Below are 15,484 nucleotides of genomic sequence, written 5' to 3'. Positions count from 1 at the left end.
GGTTCTCCTATGGGCTGTCCTAGTGTTTCTTGCCATGATTAATATAAGCAATTGTCTCAGTTTGACTCTTCTAGGAACCAATAACTAAACAGAAATAATGATGCTAATGGAAGGCACACATCTAGCTTATACCATTGCCTGGAGTTTACATGTAAAATATGTTTAAAATGTGCATATTGCTTTACTAAAATACTTGGGAAGGTGAGGGGGGCACCAGGTATTAATGTCACTTACTGAAAATGCCAAATGCAGAGTGTGCTGGTAGTCTGTGATACAGCAATCATGAATTTTCTATGCCAAATATAATAAATCACGGTAGCCTAGCCTTTTAAAGTTTTTATTCCAGGAGCTATTTCTGTACAACTGAGAAGCATTGCAGACTAAAAAAACAACAAAACCCTTAATTTCAGTTTCTCTGGAATTAGCTTAACAATGACAATAATACTAATTATCCATAGAAGAGAAATACGAATACCACAAAACTCTATTACCTAAACTACTCCAAGCAGTGTCTATGTTATTTCTTTATGTTTTGAAAAGTCTCCCACTAGTCTGTCACAGACCCAAAACTTTTTGAAAGGAGACCTTTCATTAGTATTCAGATGATGTGGTATTTGTAGGATTCTACGGACTAGCATCTAGTTTCAGTTAGACCTGTTATTAGAGAGAAATTACTTTTTTTTCTTTTTAATTTAGGATAGTGGGAGAGAAAAGGAATCCGATAATTAAAACAATCTCCAACAGATGATCATGCCTATTCTCTGCTAAAAATGGTCCTCCTATTATTAAATACAAACTATTCTGTCTTTCTAATCTAGAATTAATTTGTGCACTGTTTCTATTATTTATAATTTTCTGTGTCATCAACTGCTCAGCAGATTAACAATACTTCTTTTCTTTCTGAGGGTAATAATAATGGGAGAGCTTTTGTATTCATCAGACTTTTTAATGAGGTTATTAATACTTACATCTCATTACATCTGTTGAATCATAATTTAATTTTTAATTACTACATGCATTTGTCTGTTTTATATATCTATATACGTACATGCTGATTATTGGAATTGTTTATATCACAGAGGCTAGCAGTAATTCATTTTAGACGAGAAAATAGTTATCGTGCCATTGGTTTTAGTAGAATATTAATTATAGACATTCTAATCCTTTGGCTATTGATCAGAGAACTCTTCAAATACAATTCTCTGTATTTAATATTTTAGAACCCACTTCAAAACTTATTGAAGTCAGTGAAGAAATTCCCACTGATTTTGATGGGTCAAAAATGCCAGATTATTAACCTGCTTTATTACTACATCTCTCTATTTATGAAGAAAAAGAAAATATCTTTTAATGCTATTCCTAATGAAGGAATAGTGGACAGTAAGAAGAACACATAGTTACTTCTAGTGAACTACTTTTAGAAGATGCAGAGGAACCTATTATAGCACAAAAGTTACCTTTAAAGGAATTTTTCCCTAAAGTTGCTGATGCAATTTCTTATTTAATCATGTGTCTGGAATTGATTATGATTCAGAGCAGCAGTCAACACCCTTGTGTCTTATCATTCACAGGCCCTTAAATGCAGCAAAACTTTAAAAAGTCAAGGTTTTATTTGCGTTTCCCTTCCACCCCCTTTTTTTTTAGTTCAGTCTCCCTTTTCTGCATTTGGGCTGGATGGCTTGAATAGGTTCCTCTGAGGTGACTGCTTTTGTTGTTGTCATTAATATTGGAAGAAACTCCTGCAACAATTGAGGTGGACCTTTCTGCATGTAAGTGCATGAAATAGTAAGTCTAGAAAAGATATTTGCTGAGACACCTTTTTGCCTTGCAGAGTATTACTGTTGATTAGCAAGCCAATTTGATAATAAAAGCTTTTTTCCCCTTTGATACTACATAATTTATTTTTTTAAAGAAATACATAAACAGTTTGCTAGAGACGGTAACAACTGAAAAGCCATTGCTTGTAGTTTATTAATGAGTAGCTTTTGTTAACTTTAGAGAATGCATATGTATTTACTCACTGAACTCAATTTCCAGTTAATATTTAGTTGTAGTCAGTAACAGCATAAAATGAATTCAGTTTTCAAGTACAAGGACAGAGTAAATGCTCAGATTCTCCAGGAAAGCTATAATGAATCTTTATTTTCTAGGACAGAAGCTTAAAGAAATCAGATAGGATTATATAAATGATAATAATTAGGTGGTAATAAATCTGTCATTTAAAATTATTAAAGACCCAGCAAAATACTAGTTATTTGCTTTAAGTGCGAGAGTGCAATTACTGCTCATTCATGGGGCAGTTTCAGGAATGAGGCTGTTTCTTTATTGCACTCCAAGTAAAACAAGCTGAAGTTGGTACAAGTACACTGGTGTCATTGGTGTATGTTGTGGACTATGATCTGAAAATCCTGGCCTGTCATCGTTCCTGTCATGGGACGAGTATTGAAGCATTGCATTGCAGTTCTGACAGAGTGCACTCTGAGCAGAAAGACCTCTGCAGTACCGTGTTGCAATGCTAGGCATAATTTTGAAACTTAAAGAATTTTGAAACTTAAAGCTTCTTGGAAAGTCATCCACAGTATATTCATGTTCAGGAAGGTTTTGCTGATTATGATCCTATTGATAACCTTAAAAATAATTTGCAGGCCTAGAATATCTGTTCAAATACACACATATCCACCATTGATTCTTCTGCGTTTTTGGATCAGAAAGAACTTCAAGGCTGTGTATTAGTTTAGATGTTCTGCAGTAGTAAAAGAATACTTGCTTATCACATTTTACCAGAAAAATCTCTGTACAGATTCAGTCCACTATCCTCCTTTCTCCCTGCTAAATTCTCTGTTTTCCATAATTGTTCTGTCTTGCCTGAAAGTATTTATTTGGAAAGCTCATTTTAGTTATAAGCTATCTTTTTTTTTAAAAAAAGATTACTTTTGTCTAAAGGAAATTACTAGCTAGGTCTAAACAGGACACAATATTTTTAGCTCCTGCCCTGACTCCAATCACTGTAATTTCTCTTAATTGCAAACAGCAAATCTAGCAGCTGCATTTCTTTCTCCTTTCCTCAAGTGAGGGAAGTTAATGAGTAATCTGTAAAATCATGTGGCCAATGGCCAGATATGACTATATTGAAAAGAGAAAGAAGGGGGAAATGTAACTAGAAAAGATGTCCACCACAGTGACAGGTTAGATAATATGATACCTGAAGGAACTTACTCTAAAAATTAGCATTAGTTAAAAGCCCCAAACTGAATTAAAATTAAAACCACCTTGATTTACATCTTGGATAAGTATAAGATTTGAGGAGGTTTCAGATCAGATTGTCAAATACTAATTTTTTAACATATAAAGTTCATATATGAAGTACAAAACCTTTCCATACAAAATATAGAAACATGCTTGTAAAAACAGGAAAACCAGTGTGTCAAGGAGTTGAGAAATGAATATTGTTAGGCAATGTACGCTTGACAAATGTCAGCCTGACCTGGCTTATTAATGACAGTCGGAAAATACGATGTAAACACAGCTTACAAAAATGAGGAAAGGATATCCAGAGCTCCTCAGCACAGGAAGTAACCTGAGCCTGCCATGAATCCCAAAAGCCTTACTGTGAAGCTGATTCTCTTTGGCTGTAGAAGGCCTTTAACCTGGCTACTACAAGGAGTGAAGCATTGAAAAGATAACGTGGGCCTTATATTGGACAGACATCTGCAGCTCTAGCAGGTAGGATAGGAGGCATGAGTATGGTTATTTTCCAGTTTCTTCAGCATTTGGTGAGTCTAATTTTTTTTGATGATGCTTTAAAAATGGAGCTGGAGGAAGATCTTTCCCTGATTGTGTGAAAAAAGTTGAGACGAAATGAAACTCCATTTGAACTTGGATAGGGTTGAACCTGAGGCATTTGAATTTTTTTTTTTTTCAGTAGAAAGTAAGAGATCCTTTCTGGAAGAGCCAAAATACTAGTGCACTAGGGAGGGAAACCTTCCTGTACTTAATCAGAATTGATTAAAATGACTTGACCATCATCATCTACACCCCAAGAGTGTTACAATTATTGAGCTGGCCATTAGGATGTAGGAGGCTGTGATGAGTAGAGAAGCAAAGCTCACAGAGTGAAGGTCTTGATCTGTCTTCATTCTTTCTCTCTGCTCAAATAATTAAATGCTTACAGGGCCAGAAGGAGAGGTAGAAGGGAATTGACTCCATAGCTGATTATGACAGTTGCTTGGTATAACAGATGACCATTGAAGGTAATTCTTACCTATCCCTGTCAAGTGCTGCGGGACAAACATGCTCTCTTTGTGTCTCTATCTTCTTTCTGTTCTCTGATTTTAAACTCCTGTTTCTGAATATGAAAAAGTGGGGGGCTGAATGTCTTGGTTTTGACAATCAACATTCATCAACAAAACACTATTGTTATCAGCAAAACTCCAAACAGCTCTAATTAGATGAAATTTTCTCAAGAATGAGAAAAAGGCACCATCTTTAATCCTCAGTTTATCTAAATAAGTACCAAAGTCTATCCTGTTGAAGTATCAAGCACTCTGAATTGCTGATAGTTTCCTTGAACAGAAAATATCCATACACTATGACATATTCATAATGAGGAGTCAGAAAAGTGCTCTTAACGTGGTTAGAGATACAGTACCTTTAACCTTTATTAGAAACTCTTTGGCAGTATATAATGCAGCTGCAAAATGAAAAAGTCACTCAAAAGAAAACAAATAGAGATCTAGTATGATTGCTTTACAATAAGGTATTAACAGGGCTACTAATCCTGGTGCATTGCTAAGTCAGTGTGACATCAATCTTGTCACTTGAATTCCTTGTAACTGAAGTCAGACTGTAACCAAACCCAAATATTCACATTTTATACATATCTAAGAACTTCCCTATTCTACACAGGAAGCAATACATGCTCTACAGCAGGTCTGCAGAAGTGATGCCACTGTCACTGTGTTGCTTTATATTTACCGATACCTCTGTTGGCTTCAGCAGGAGAGAATCCTTGCTATTTCCTTTTCTTCCACAAAAAGCATTATTGCTCTGCTAGTACCACTTGGCCCTCTGTAACCTATCACTATGTTTGCTTGTCCTGTGTCTTTTCAATCTAATAAGCAGATTCAGTAGTACATTATCCTGCTTGCATCGCTATCAGGAACCAGAGAGAATCACTTAGAACAATAGTTCAATGAGCTTACATTTTTTTTTTCTTTTTTTAGAAAAGAAGAACTTATTTAAGAGTAGTAACCCTGTAGCCAAGACTTTCAATAAAATTATTTTTACTTGTGCTCAACCCTCATCCCACTGAACCTCTAGAGATTTGTAACTCTAAAAACATGTTCTCTGTATCCAGAATTGTACTCCTCTACCACACACTTCATATGCTTTTAATATCTCATTTGTTTCTGTATTGTCCTAGTTGATAATGGACCTGCCATCTAATTCAGCATGTTAGATCTTTGCTGTTAAGTCATTCTCCTTGTGCTCTCTGACATGCTCTATTTCATGTGCTCTATTCTATACTCATCTTTCTCCTATGCTTTCTGCTATCTTTTTGTGTACTTTGCCTTTTTTTGCTGCTGTGAGGAACTTTACCTGGGCTCTGGGATAGGCTGTGCACATAGGATGTACATCCATCCAGTGGATGTTACACAGTTGTGAGCAACTCAGATTCCATTACGAAGGGAACTGACTTTTGTCAAGCTCCTTGGCTGTGAGCCATAGCTGAACAATGCAAGCATCACCACTTCATTTTCAAGAAGGAAACAGAGTATAGCAATTGCATGTAATGTACAGCTTGAACAAAAAAATACGTCTCATTTTGCAAATCCAAATATATTTTGAAATGAATGGACATCAAGGTACGTGTGTGAACAGCTATGTGCTTCTTGATTCTTTTGAAACAAATGCTATGGTTTATTTCCTTTATTTTGCTGGGCCTGACCTTGCAAGCTACCTATAGCAGCAAATTCCTGGCCTCATGTGGAGACGCATTAACATCAGTGAGTCTCTGTCTGACAGAAATCTACCCACCTGATTTAGTGCAGAAGGGCTCTGCATCATAAAATCTTCAAGCCAAGATTTGTGCTTTTTACTTTCTTTAATAAGAACCAAGCATATAAATTGTACTGAATAAATAATAATGTCAATAACTGCAGAGAATTTTCATGAACAAATCCTGCCTTTCCATTTTTAAAAATGTTGCATCTAGCACAATGTTATAGATCGTAAAGGTTTGATTGAACATGCTAATCTGAGTAGACTATGTTTGGGGGAGTAGATTGTTTTTATATATTGTTCTCCACTTTACCTAGTATTCTCTCTTTCTCTCTTTATTAAACAAGCATTCTCTTTTTCTTATCTCTTTAATATCATACAGATTGCTAAAATAAATCCCAAATGTTCTTCTATTACATCTCATTTACATCCATTCTTGACAGATTTTTCCCTGGTTTAAGAACAGGCAATGTAATTAAAATGATATGAGTCATAAGGTAAGAAACTGGCACAGAAGATAAAGACAAAATTGTAAAGAAAACAGAAATGGAGAAAAAATGAGGAGAAGAGGCAGGGGATTTAGTTATAGATACTAAAAGATAAATAAATGGGTAAGATACATACAAATAAGAAATAATAGAGAAATAATAAGAAATAAATGAACTAAGAATTTTACAGGGCAGTTTCTTGTTCTTCTGTATGAAGAACTGAAGGGTATCCTCAGCAGGCAGAGATGAATGCCTGTTTAGTGATGGCAGGTATCTGCACTGCTCTCTTCACAACAGAGATGACTGCTAGTGGCTACCTGTGCTGGCGCAGAGCAAGCAGCACGAGTACCAGCAAAAGGGCTTGTGCACGTGTGCCTCATGGAACAATGAAAGTCAGTGTGGGTTTTTTGGGAAGATGATTCACCATCTTGAAAAGACTCCTCATAAAGAAAATCTTAACATATGCTAGAATTTAAAAAGTATCCAAAGACAGATAACTACTGTGATAAGAACAGAAAGCTGCATCTTGTCCAAAATGATCGTTTGCCATTTTTTCACTAAATTCCCACTCATGCTTTTAACCTTTTTATCAGCTGACAAAAAATGTTTTATATTTGTCGCTTGGGAGCTACTCTGGTTTATCAAAACTTTCTTAAAATCACCTATGAAATACTCCGGAGCCAAAAATACCTATCATAATCTCCTAAGTATTTTGCAAGTACTAAGCAAACAGTCTCAGTGGAATTGCAAGTTACTTCTAGTCTCTTACTAAAATAAGGGCATACCAGCCCAGCTAAAAAATTGAGATCCCCAACAGTTGCATCTAATAGGGACCAATAGCAGATCCTTAGGGAAAAATATAAGAACAGAACAAGCTTAGAGCACGTAAGAAGTATAAAATGATACTTTCCTAGAACATCTTCCTGAGCGCTAGAAAATGAGTATAAAGATATTTACATTTTTCTTGGTCAAACACGTGTTGTTAGCTTAGAAGAATTTAGATAGCCAAGCAGTTTTGTATGTTGGCCTGAAAAAGCAAAAGCACAGAATTGTCCTTTACAGACAACATAGCTTGGAGTGTTCCAACCTCATCTCCATTTAGTCCTCTGAACAATGTTAAATTATCAGTATTCTTTTGTGTACAAATATTTTGTCATTTAAATATACATGCACTTTATTAACCCTTGAATAACAAACTAGGAACCACGATTTCTATATTGCAAGAAAACTGTTTTGGCATTTTTCAGACCCATTTAATTTCTATTTATTCAAAGACCATCAAACTTCTTTTTGATACTGTAATTTCAATATTTGATCATTTTGTTTTTTCTGAGAGATCTGAACATTCTGACAAACATAAGCCCCTAGCCATTTTTCGCTAGGGACTATCGATAATTTAAAGAGGCAATTGCCTCTTTAACCTCATCTTGTGAAATCTGATCTAACAGAGCAGTGGAATCCTTAACTAGAACTCCAGGGAGCTGGATGTTATCCAAACAAGTCTTAATGCAGGCAACATCAATATTTGTTCTATTAAAACCTTACTGCAGATAGTGTAACGAGGGAAGATATCTAGGTTTTGGAGCATTATTGTTTTTTAACTATTGTGTTATTATTATGGCTTAACAGCTAACTTACTTACCTTAAAATTTAAAGTATAATGACAGAATTTGGAGATGTATGCAGATCTGATCTTCTAAGTATATACTTCAAAGATCTTTTACTGTAGGAAGCATCTTTATTAATGGCTGCAACACTTGTCTACCTCCTTTGCAAATCAAATGAATCTCACTGAGAGCATCAAATGCAAATGATAAATTGCATTCTCTTTTCTCCATTTTTACCTAGCACTGATGTTGCTAGCATGGTATCCTTGATCAGCAGGGATGACTAGCTTTAGAGGAGCTGTGCTGCTGAAAATATGAAAAATGCATACTATCATTTTGCTAGAACTATTCCCAGAATAAAATCCCTGTTGACATTGACCATGGAAATCACTCCTAATGGGATAAATTTACACAGCTTTTGACATATATGCACCTATTTAATAAACAAATAAGATAAGTATGTCCTGTAAAAACAGACTGTCTTTTTGTACGTTGTTATGACAAAGGAGAACGAAGGTAGATGTTCCATTTTGTTCTGAAGTTGCTAGAGTTACTAGGGCTTTTGTTCCTGTAATAATTCATTAATAAGACATCAAAGAATTCAGGCAATTCAAATGATAGCACAGTCTCCAGTTTTATTTTTAGCCCTAAAATATTGTTAATAAAAAAACTTGTCATGGTTAATTCCAACACTGAACTGTAAATAACAAAGATTAAACAGCAGTCGGAAAAAACAGATCTTCTGGTCTTCTCTTGAAGCTTGTTATGAGGACTGCATTCATGAGATTAGTTTCATTTTTTCTTCAGGAAAGAGCAGTTCCTATTAAATATATTTCTTCTGTTGTTATTTTCATATTTCTGAGTACTAAATTAAGGTAGTTAGTCCCAGGAAAATAAACTAAAACCCGAAATGAAGGAAAAATGTTATAGCTTAACCTCTTGTTCAATTTTTCTCCATCAACTAGTACTAGAGTTTACTTAAATGCACAGATTCCATAAAAGGGATCTTTTTTATCAGTACCATAAATGGAGGACAAAGAAAGCCATTTTCTTATTAAAGTTCTGCAGGCATACCGGTAAAATCCACGCCTGGATGAAAAGGGTAATGTTGACTGTGATGAGACATTTTTGCTTTCAACAGCGGCTCTGCAGATGATTTTGGTAACTATTTTCCTGTGATCTCTAGTAAAAGCAGAAACATCAATTACCTGACAGAAGGACTCACTCTACTTTCTCCTAGGTTGTTCCACATCTTTCTGCAGATACAGTATATCAACAAATCAAATCACTCTCAGTGGTTTCCACTGTGATTCTGGGAGGGGTTGCACAAGGCCAAGTTTTCTTATACTCTTCTAATTTATATTGTTTACTCTAGAGAATCTCTTTCAACAAAGTATGTTCAGAACAATTCCTGACAAACCCAAGTGACCGCAAGTATGTTCAAACTAACCTGAATGAAATTGTTCCATCAGTCCCAGCTCCACTGAAGATCAAATGCCTGGAAGATAAGTAGAACAGGTTTAGGCAGCTCTTCTTGTTGGTGAAGTGGAAGACAATCTGATGGTGTTTTTATTTTTCATAATAGCACTTAATTTTTTTTAATGATTTGTACTCTTGCACACATTATTCTACTTGAGTTTAATGGAAACTTTGTTATAGAAATATGAACAGTGATGCCCTCTAGGTAAAAATGAAACCTCAGAGGTGTGTAGTTTTAACCTGAGAGTGCAAATAAACCTCAGCATTTTAGAAGTTTTTCACAGGAGTTCTCATAAATCTGAAACTGGATTAGGAAGAAAAAATTTTACAATTAACCCTTGATTAGAAAATCTGGACTAGACTTGGTTGCTGCTTAGAAAATTCTAACAAACACAACACAAAACCAACATTCATTATGAAATAGAGTACAACAGTATTATATAGCTCTTGGGAAAACATACAAGGACCTCATCTGAAATGAGCTGGTCAGAGTTACAAGCATCAAAAATATACACATAGTGTAGACAAAGAGATGTCAACAGCTTAAAATCTTTGTTACAGAAGATGAATCTGTGTTCACCTCAGCACAAATCAGACATTTAGTATTTTAATCTTAAAACTGGTACATGAGTATTGTAGCAAACATTAGCACTGGAAAATAGTAAAATATAGTAAAAAGTAAATAGATAAAATTTGGAATTAAGAATAATCCTAGCAAAATAAAAAGCAAAGTAGCCATATAGGCAAATAAACCAGAAAAAAAGAAAATCTGAATTTTCACAGTCCTAGGGAAAAGAGCAACTGTTATGAAGACAAAACTTTGTTGAAGCTATGATTTCAGCAGGAAGGTGAGCTCAGAAAAAAAGAGCTCATAAGTTGAGCAGAAGCCTGAAGGAGCCTTTTAAGTGAAACTGATACTAACAATGGGGCAGGATAGAAGTGAAAGAACCAATTCATGCCATCATCTGCACATTTAAGTAAGCTTAACTTATTCTAAGGGAGAAGTTAAAACAGAATCTTAATTGACCTATGACTTTGCATGAAATTATATTGTAAGGTTCTAGTTTTTGGTCATTAGGAAAAACAAAATGAAGAAAAAGACCCATTCACTTAGTTTTAGCTAAGGCAATTTAAATGAATATATCAGAAAACATTTTACTAACTACACAGACAAAAAATTTGGAGATAGGGTTGATGCCAAATAATTTTTTTATGCTTGGTTTTTCAGTAACATCTGATGGAGACCTCTGGACAAAGAGATGACACATTTAAAAGCATTCAATACTAGTAGTGTATTGGTTCCCTAGACTACAGTCTTGAGTTGTGTTTACTTTGTTCTATAGAAAAATATACTTCATTTTGATGATAAAAATACTATTATAGTTTACATAAACTTATTTTGTAGGGACAATAAAATAGATGAGCATGACCAGAAATCCAGGAGGGATGGACTGAACCATCATTTCTTGGTGAAAGATAACAAATATAATGTCCATGAAGTAAAAATAATGTAGCTGGAACAGTAGATAACGAGGTAAGATATTTATGTGCCTTACATCCACATACATTGCAGTGTCTTAACAGACATGAAGTAGAAACAAAGCTTTGGTGGTAAGAAGACTCAAATAAACGCATTTGGGCTCCATCTAGGCGATGAAATATGCAGGTTAAGAGCACATATCTACAGTGATGTCCAATGAGTATATGGGCTGACTATCTAAAAATGAGTAAGCAAATGAAGGTGTTAATTATGGAAGCCCTGTGTGAAGTTGTAAATATGAAAGCCATACAGATGCTTTAGGAAGATAGATGCTTTTTAAGGAAGATATTTTAATATTTGTTCCAAGACCACAAATAGGTTTATCTTACTAACAAAACCTAAGTTTCAGTATGCTCCAGCAGAGGAGACTTCAGCAGTAGTGTGAATGTAAAGAAATTCCTTTCTTTAAATGTAAGAAGCTAATTTTAGCTGAAGTCCACCACCCTGTTCAGTAAGAAGGCCAAACCCAAATGGGGCAAGGCTACTGCAGCTCCATGCCCCCAGGTCCAACCAGTAGCAAGGCTGAGAATTTATTCTCGGTAGGCACCCGCACAAACATGCATACACATCTATATACATCTATAAATGACTAACCACACAGACCAACACAGATGGGCACACTTGGCATTCACACAGTGGCCTCATATATTATCCTCCTATGCTGATCAGAAGGAAAATCTACACGTGGCATGTGTTTATAAATACCCACAATTTCTCCAGTGCCTGGGCTTAGTCACTCAGTCCACTAGCAGGCCCCTGGATTCCCATCTCTCCAGTTGCTGGCACCTGGACATATGAGCCCCTGAGGCTCATATGAGGCAGGCCCACTCCAGTTGCTAGTAAGGGAATGCACACATGCACTCACTTACTCAATCTGTGGTTCCTCCAGCAGCTGGCCTTCAAATGCAATCCATCCAGTGGTCTGTCCAGGATCCTTGCTCTTTCAGGTTCCTCACCCCTATAGGCACACAGATGCACTTGAGAGACACATACACAAATGGGTCTCAGGTGATGTCAGACCTCACGGTCTCTCTGACAGATGATGGAGACTACCTTTGTTCCTCTGGTAGCCAACTGTTCTATTGTCTCACCTTCAGAGATTCACACACATATCTGGTTCCTAGATGACTTCATCTTCTCACAAGCTTGATATTCGCTAGGAATTGCACTGTTGCTTGCACACCCTCACTTGCTCCAGCTGCTAGCACCACAGACACAGAGGCTCTTTGACCCATGGTCCCACTTTAGTTGCTGGCACTTTATTTCACTCATTCTAGTCTCTTCAGTTGCTGGTACCATGAACATATGGCTCCTATGACTCATGGTTGCTGGTAGTCAGAGCTCTACACATGCATGCAGGATAAAATCTCTTACCCAGGAAAACAGGAATTTAATAAAACAGGACAGACTGCACTAATTAGGTGCAGGGCATAGCAAGAAAAGCGTACTGACTAGTCCTGTTTACATCGACTAATCTCTTTTTATCTTAATGTGCCTCTTCTTTCCCATGTTTCTTCCTCCCTAAATCACCCAGATCTCTCCCATTTATTTGCTTTTGTTTCCTCCTCCAAAAATCCTGTAGTAAGCCTTGCACAATCCAAAATACTCTTCCCATGCATGCTACAATGTACGTCTAGGCAGTAACCTATCTTAGTCCAAAAATTGCTTTGGATAGCTGCTCCGATTTCCTCACCCTGCTGGGTTACACACCTGGCCCATGGGGCTGGTGCTCTGTTGGGGTAGCCCAGGGAGCAGCTGAGACAGAGTGTCCATTTCTCTGCATAGGCAGTTTGGGTTCTTCTGCCTGCCATCATGCCTCTATGCTCTTATGTGCTTGTGGAAATGAGTGCCGGTGATGGACTGGGAGTAGTTGGGGAAGGGTGTTATTTTGCTTCCCCCACCTGCCATTGTATCTCAATGCAATATTGTGTCTGTGGAGATGAGTTTTCTTCCACATAATCTAATACACCTCACTTTTTCCAGTTGCCAGAAAGAAGTCTGAGTATCCTTCTTCCCAAGAATTCACATTTTACTTTTCTTTATAACTTTATGGTTTGTAAATTGAACACACATTTTGGAGCACTCTGCTGATTGTAGTTGCCTACTTCGAAATATTTATCAAGTTTTAATGGAGTACAAACCAGATCCAGGCAATCAATGTATTGATTTGATTTAAGAAAAAAATCTGCTTTTAGACAAAATGTGGACTATATTACCCAGAGTAAAAGTTCAGAAAGGCTTAGGAGGGTCTTAAAACACAATGGCCAGAACAAATATCCAGCTCCTTTCCCGGCCAAGTAGGGAGCTTTCCATGGTGGAAATTTATTTATAAGTATCAGAGTAGTGATGCAGAACAATATGATAAAGGATATGCTTCTTTCATCAAAAATTAAGAGTAGAGAAGCTACACACCAGCTTTATCTGAGCTAGCTCTGGCTAATTTGATAGCAATAACTGTCAGTAGGATATAATTCAGTGAGTATGAGTTTAAATGCCTGGCAGTGAAGATTAGTTTCATGGCCACTATCAGAGACTGAGTGATGAGCCATGTATAAGACAAAAATCAATAAAGAAGTAAGGGCACTAGTCCTTTTCATGTGATTGTATAACATGTGAATGGCATGCTAAAAGTATTATAGGAAATATATGAAAAAAGCTGACTTAAACTTACTGCTTCTTGACAGAAGACTGTTGATTCTCACAGTAAGCTAATGATTGGTGAATAGTTTAGTTAAGAACTAAATTAGCCAATAAGTAAAGACAGCCACATGCCTAATTTTACATTGCCAAAATATAATCTTAACTTCTGCCAGCAGTAGTCCTCATATTTAGAGGGAGATCCACAGGGCAAAACAACAGTGCAAGAGATGCCAGAGGTCAATTAGATATGGCTTGTTCAGTATGGGCTTGTGTTTCCGTGCCTATATATAAAAGCAGCTGGGAAAATGTCAAAAATTTTGCTTGGAAAGGAAATCTATCACTAACTGGCTTAGTTTTAGGAGAGAAGAAGCTGAAGCAGGGGTGTGAGGATTCCACAGCCCAATAAGCAGCTGAAGTTGGAACCAGGCTCACTCAGCTCTCAGTGAGAAAGTTTTATCCAAGCATCCAAGCATTTTGGCCACCATATTCTTTACAGCGTTAGTCTTTCAAAAAAAAAAAAAAAAAAAAAAAAAAAAAAAAATCTTTTTATTGCCCTCAGAAGGAGAATTTGATTTCAGTTACCATTATCAATATTATTCTTACAGAGAGTCTCTCCCTAGAGAAATTACATTTTCTGTGCATTTCACTAATGTTCTTAAATGCATAGTCCTTTACATAATTCACCCTCCATTGTACTTGCAACTTTTTTCAGTTAATTATCATTTGTAAGAGTGATTAATATGCTATCTACCCTCTTCTTTCAGAACATGAATAGAAATGTTAAATAAGAATGAAGCTAATACAAATTTCAGAGGTACAAGAGAGCTCACCTTAAGCAAATTCCATTCAAAATAACCTTACATTAACTATCTTTGAACCACTGCTCATTTCATATTACAATATGCTGCTCCAGACTCATTTAGTTTAATTCTATAAGTTCAATTTTATGACACATTGTGTCAGAAAGCTCTACAAAATTCAAGTTGTACTAGATTGTTTTTGTTCCCTTTGTTACTGATAAGGTAATTCTATTCAAAGTCATTCAAACTTAGTTCGCATATTTGTACCTCAGAGGTTTGCACTGGCTATTTTTCTTGACTTTGTTGTTAATCTTTGAGTGCTCATATATCTTCTTTCTTAATATTTGTTTTGGTAGTTTATTAGGGAGTGAATTTCTCAATCTCTTCTTCATTCTAGTCTCCTTCTGTCTGATGCTCTCTTGCTGTCACGTGAGTAATGCTTTTTGCCATGATTTCTACTTGGAAACATAGCAGACCAGAGCAGACTGTAAAGTTTCATAGGGTTCAGAAAGAAGTGTTGACAATTCTATCATAAGAATAAAGAGACTTGAGAGGTTGTGCTGAGAAACAGATTGGTTTCTAACTAGGACACCAGCATTTATACAAATGGATCAGTGAACCAGCGCAGATGCCTATGTCCAACCTATCAGTGGGACAGACTGAGAATGAGCCATGTACAACATGATGGAGAAGGAGAGACTTAGTCTCTTCCAAAGACACATCTGGGCTGCCAGTGCACCAAAAGGTGCAGCTTAGCACTATGTTCTTCAAGGGAATATGATATGTAAGCCATAGTCTATCTTGTACATAAGCTGCAAATACAGTTTGTACATTAGCCTTGATTGATTCTGGATTGCAATGAATGAATAAGTGAGCCTGATCTTGTTCTCCTGCTTCTGTTCACTTCAACATTTCTCTTCTAGATCTCTA

This window comes from Rhea pennata, chromosome 1 (assembly GCF_028389875.1).
Source record: "Rhea pennata isolate bPtePen1 chromosome 1, bPtePen1.pri, whole genome shotgun sequence".
Classification (NCBI taxonomy): Eukaryota; Metazoa; Chordata; class Aves; order Rheiformes; family Rheidae; genus Rhea; species Rhea pennata.
The sequence above is the reverse complement of the archived record's forward strand: the minus strand, read 5'-3'. Positions refer to the sequence as shown.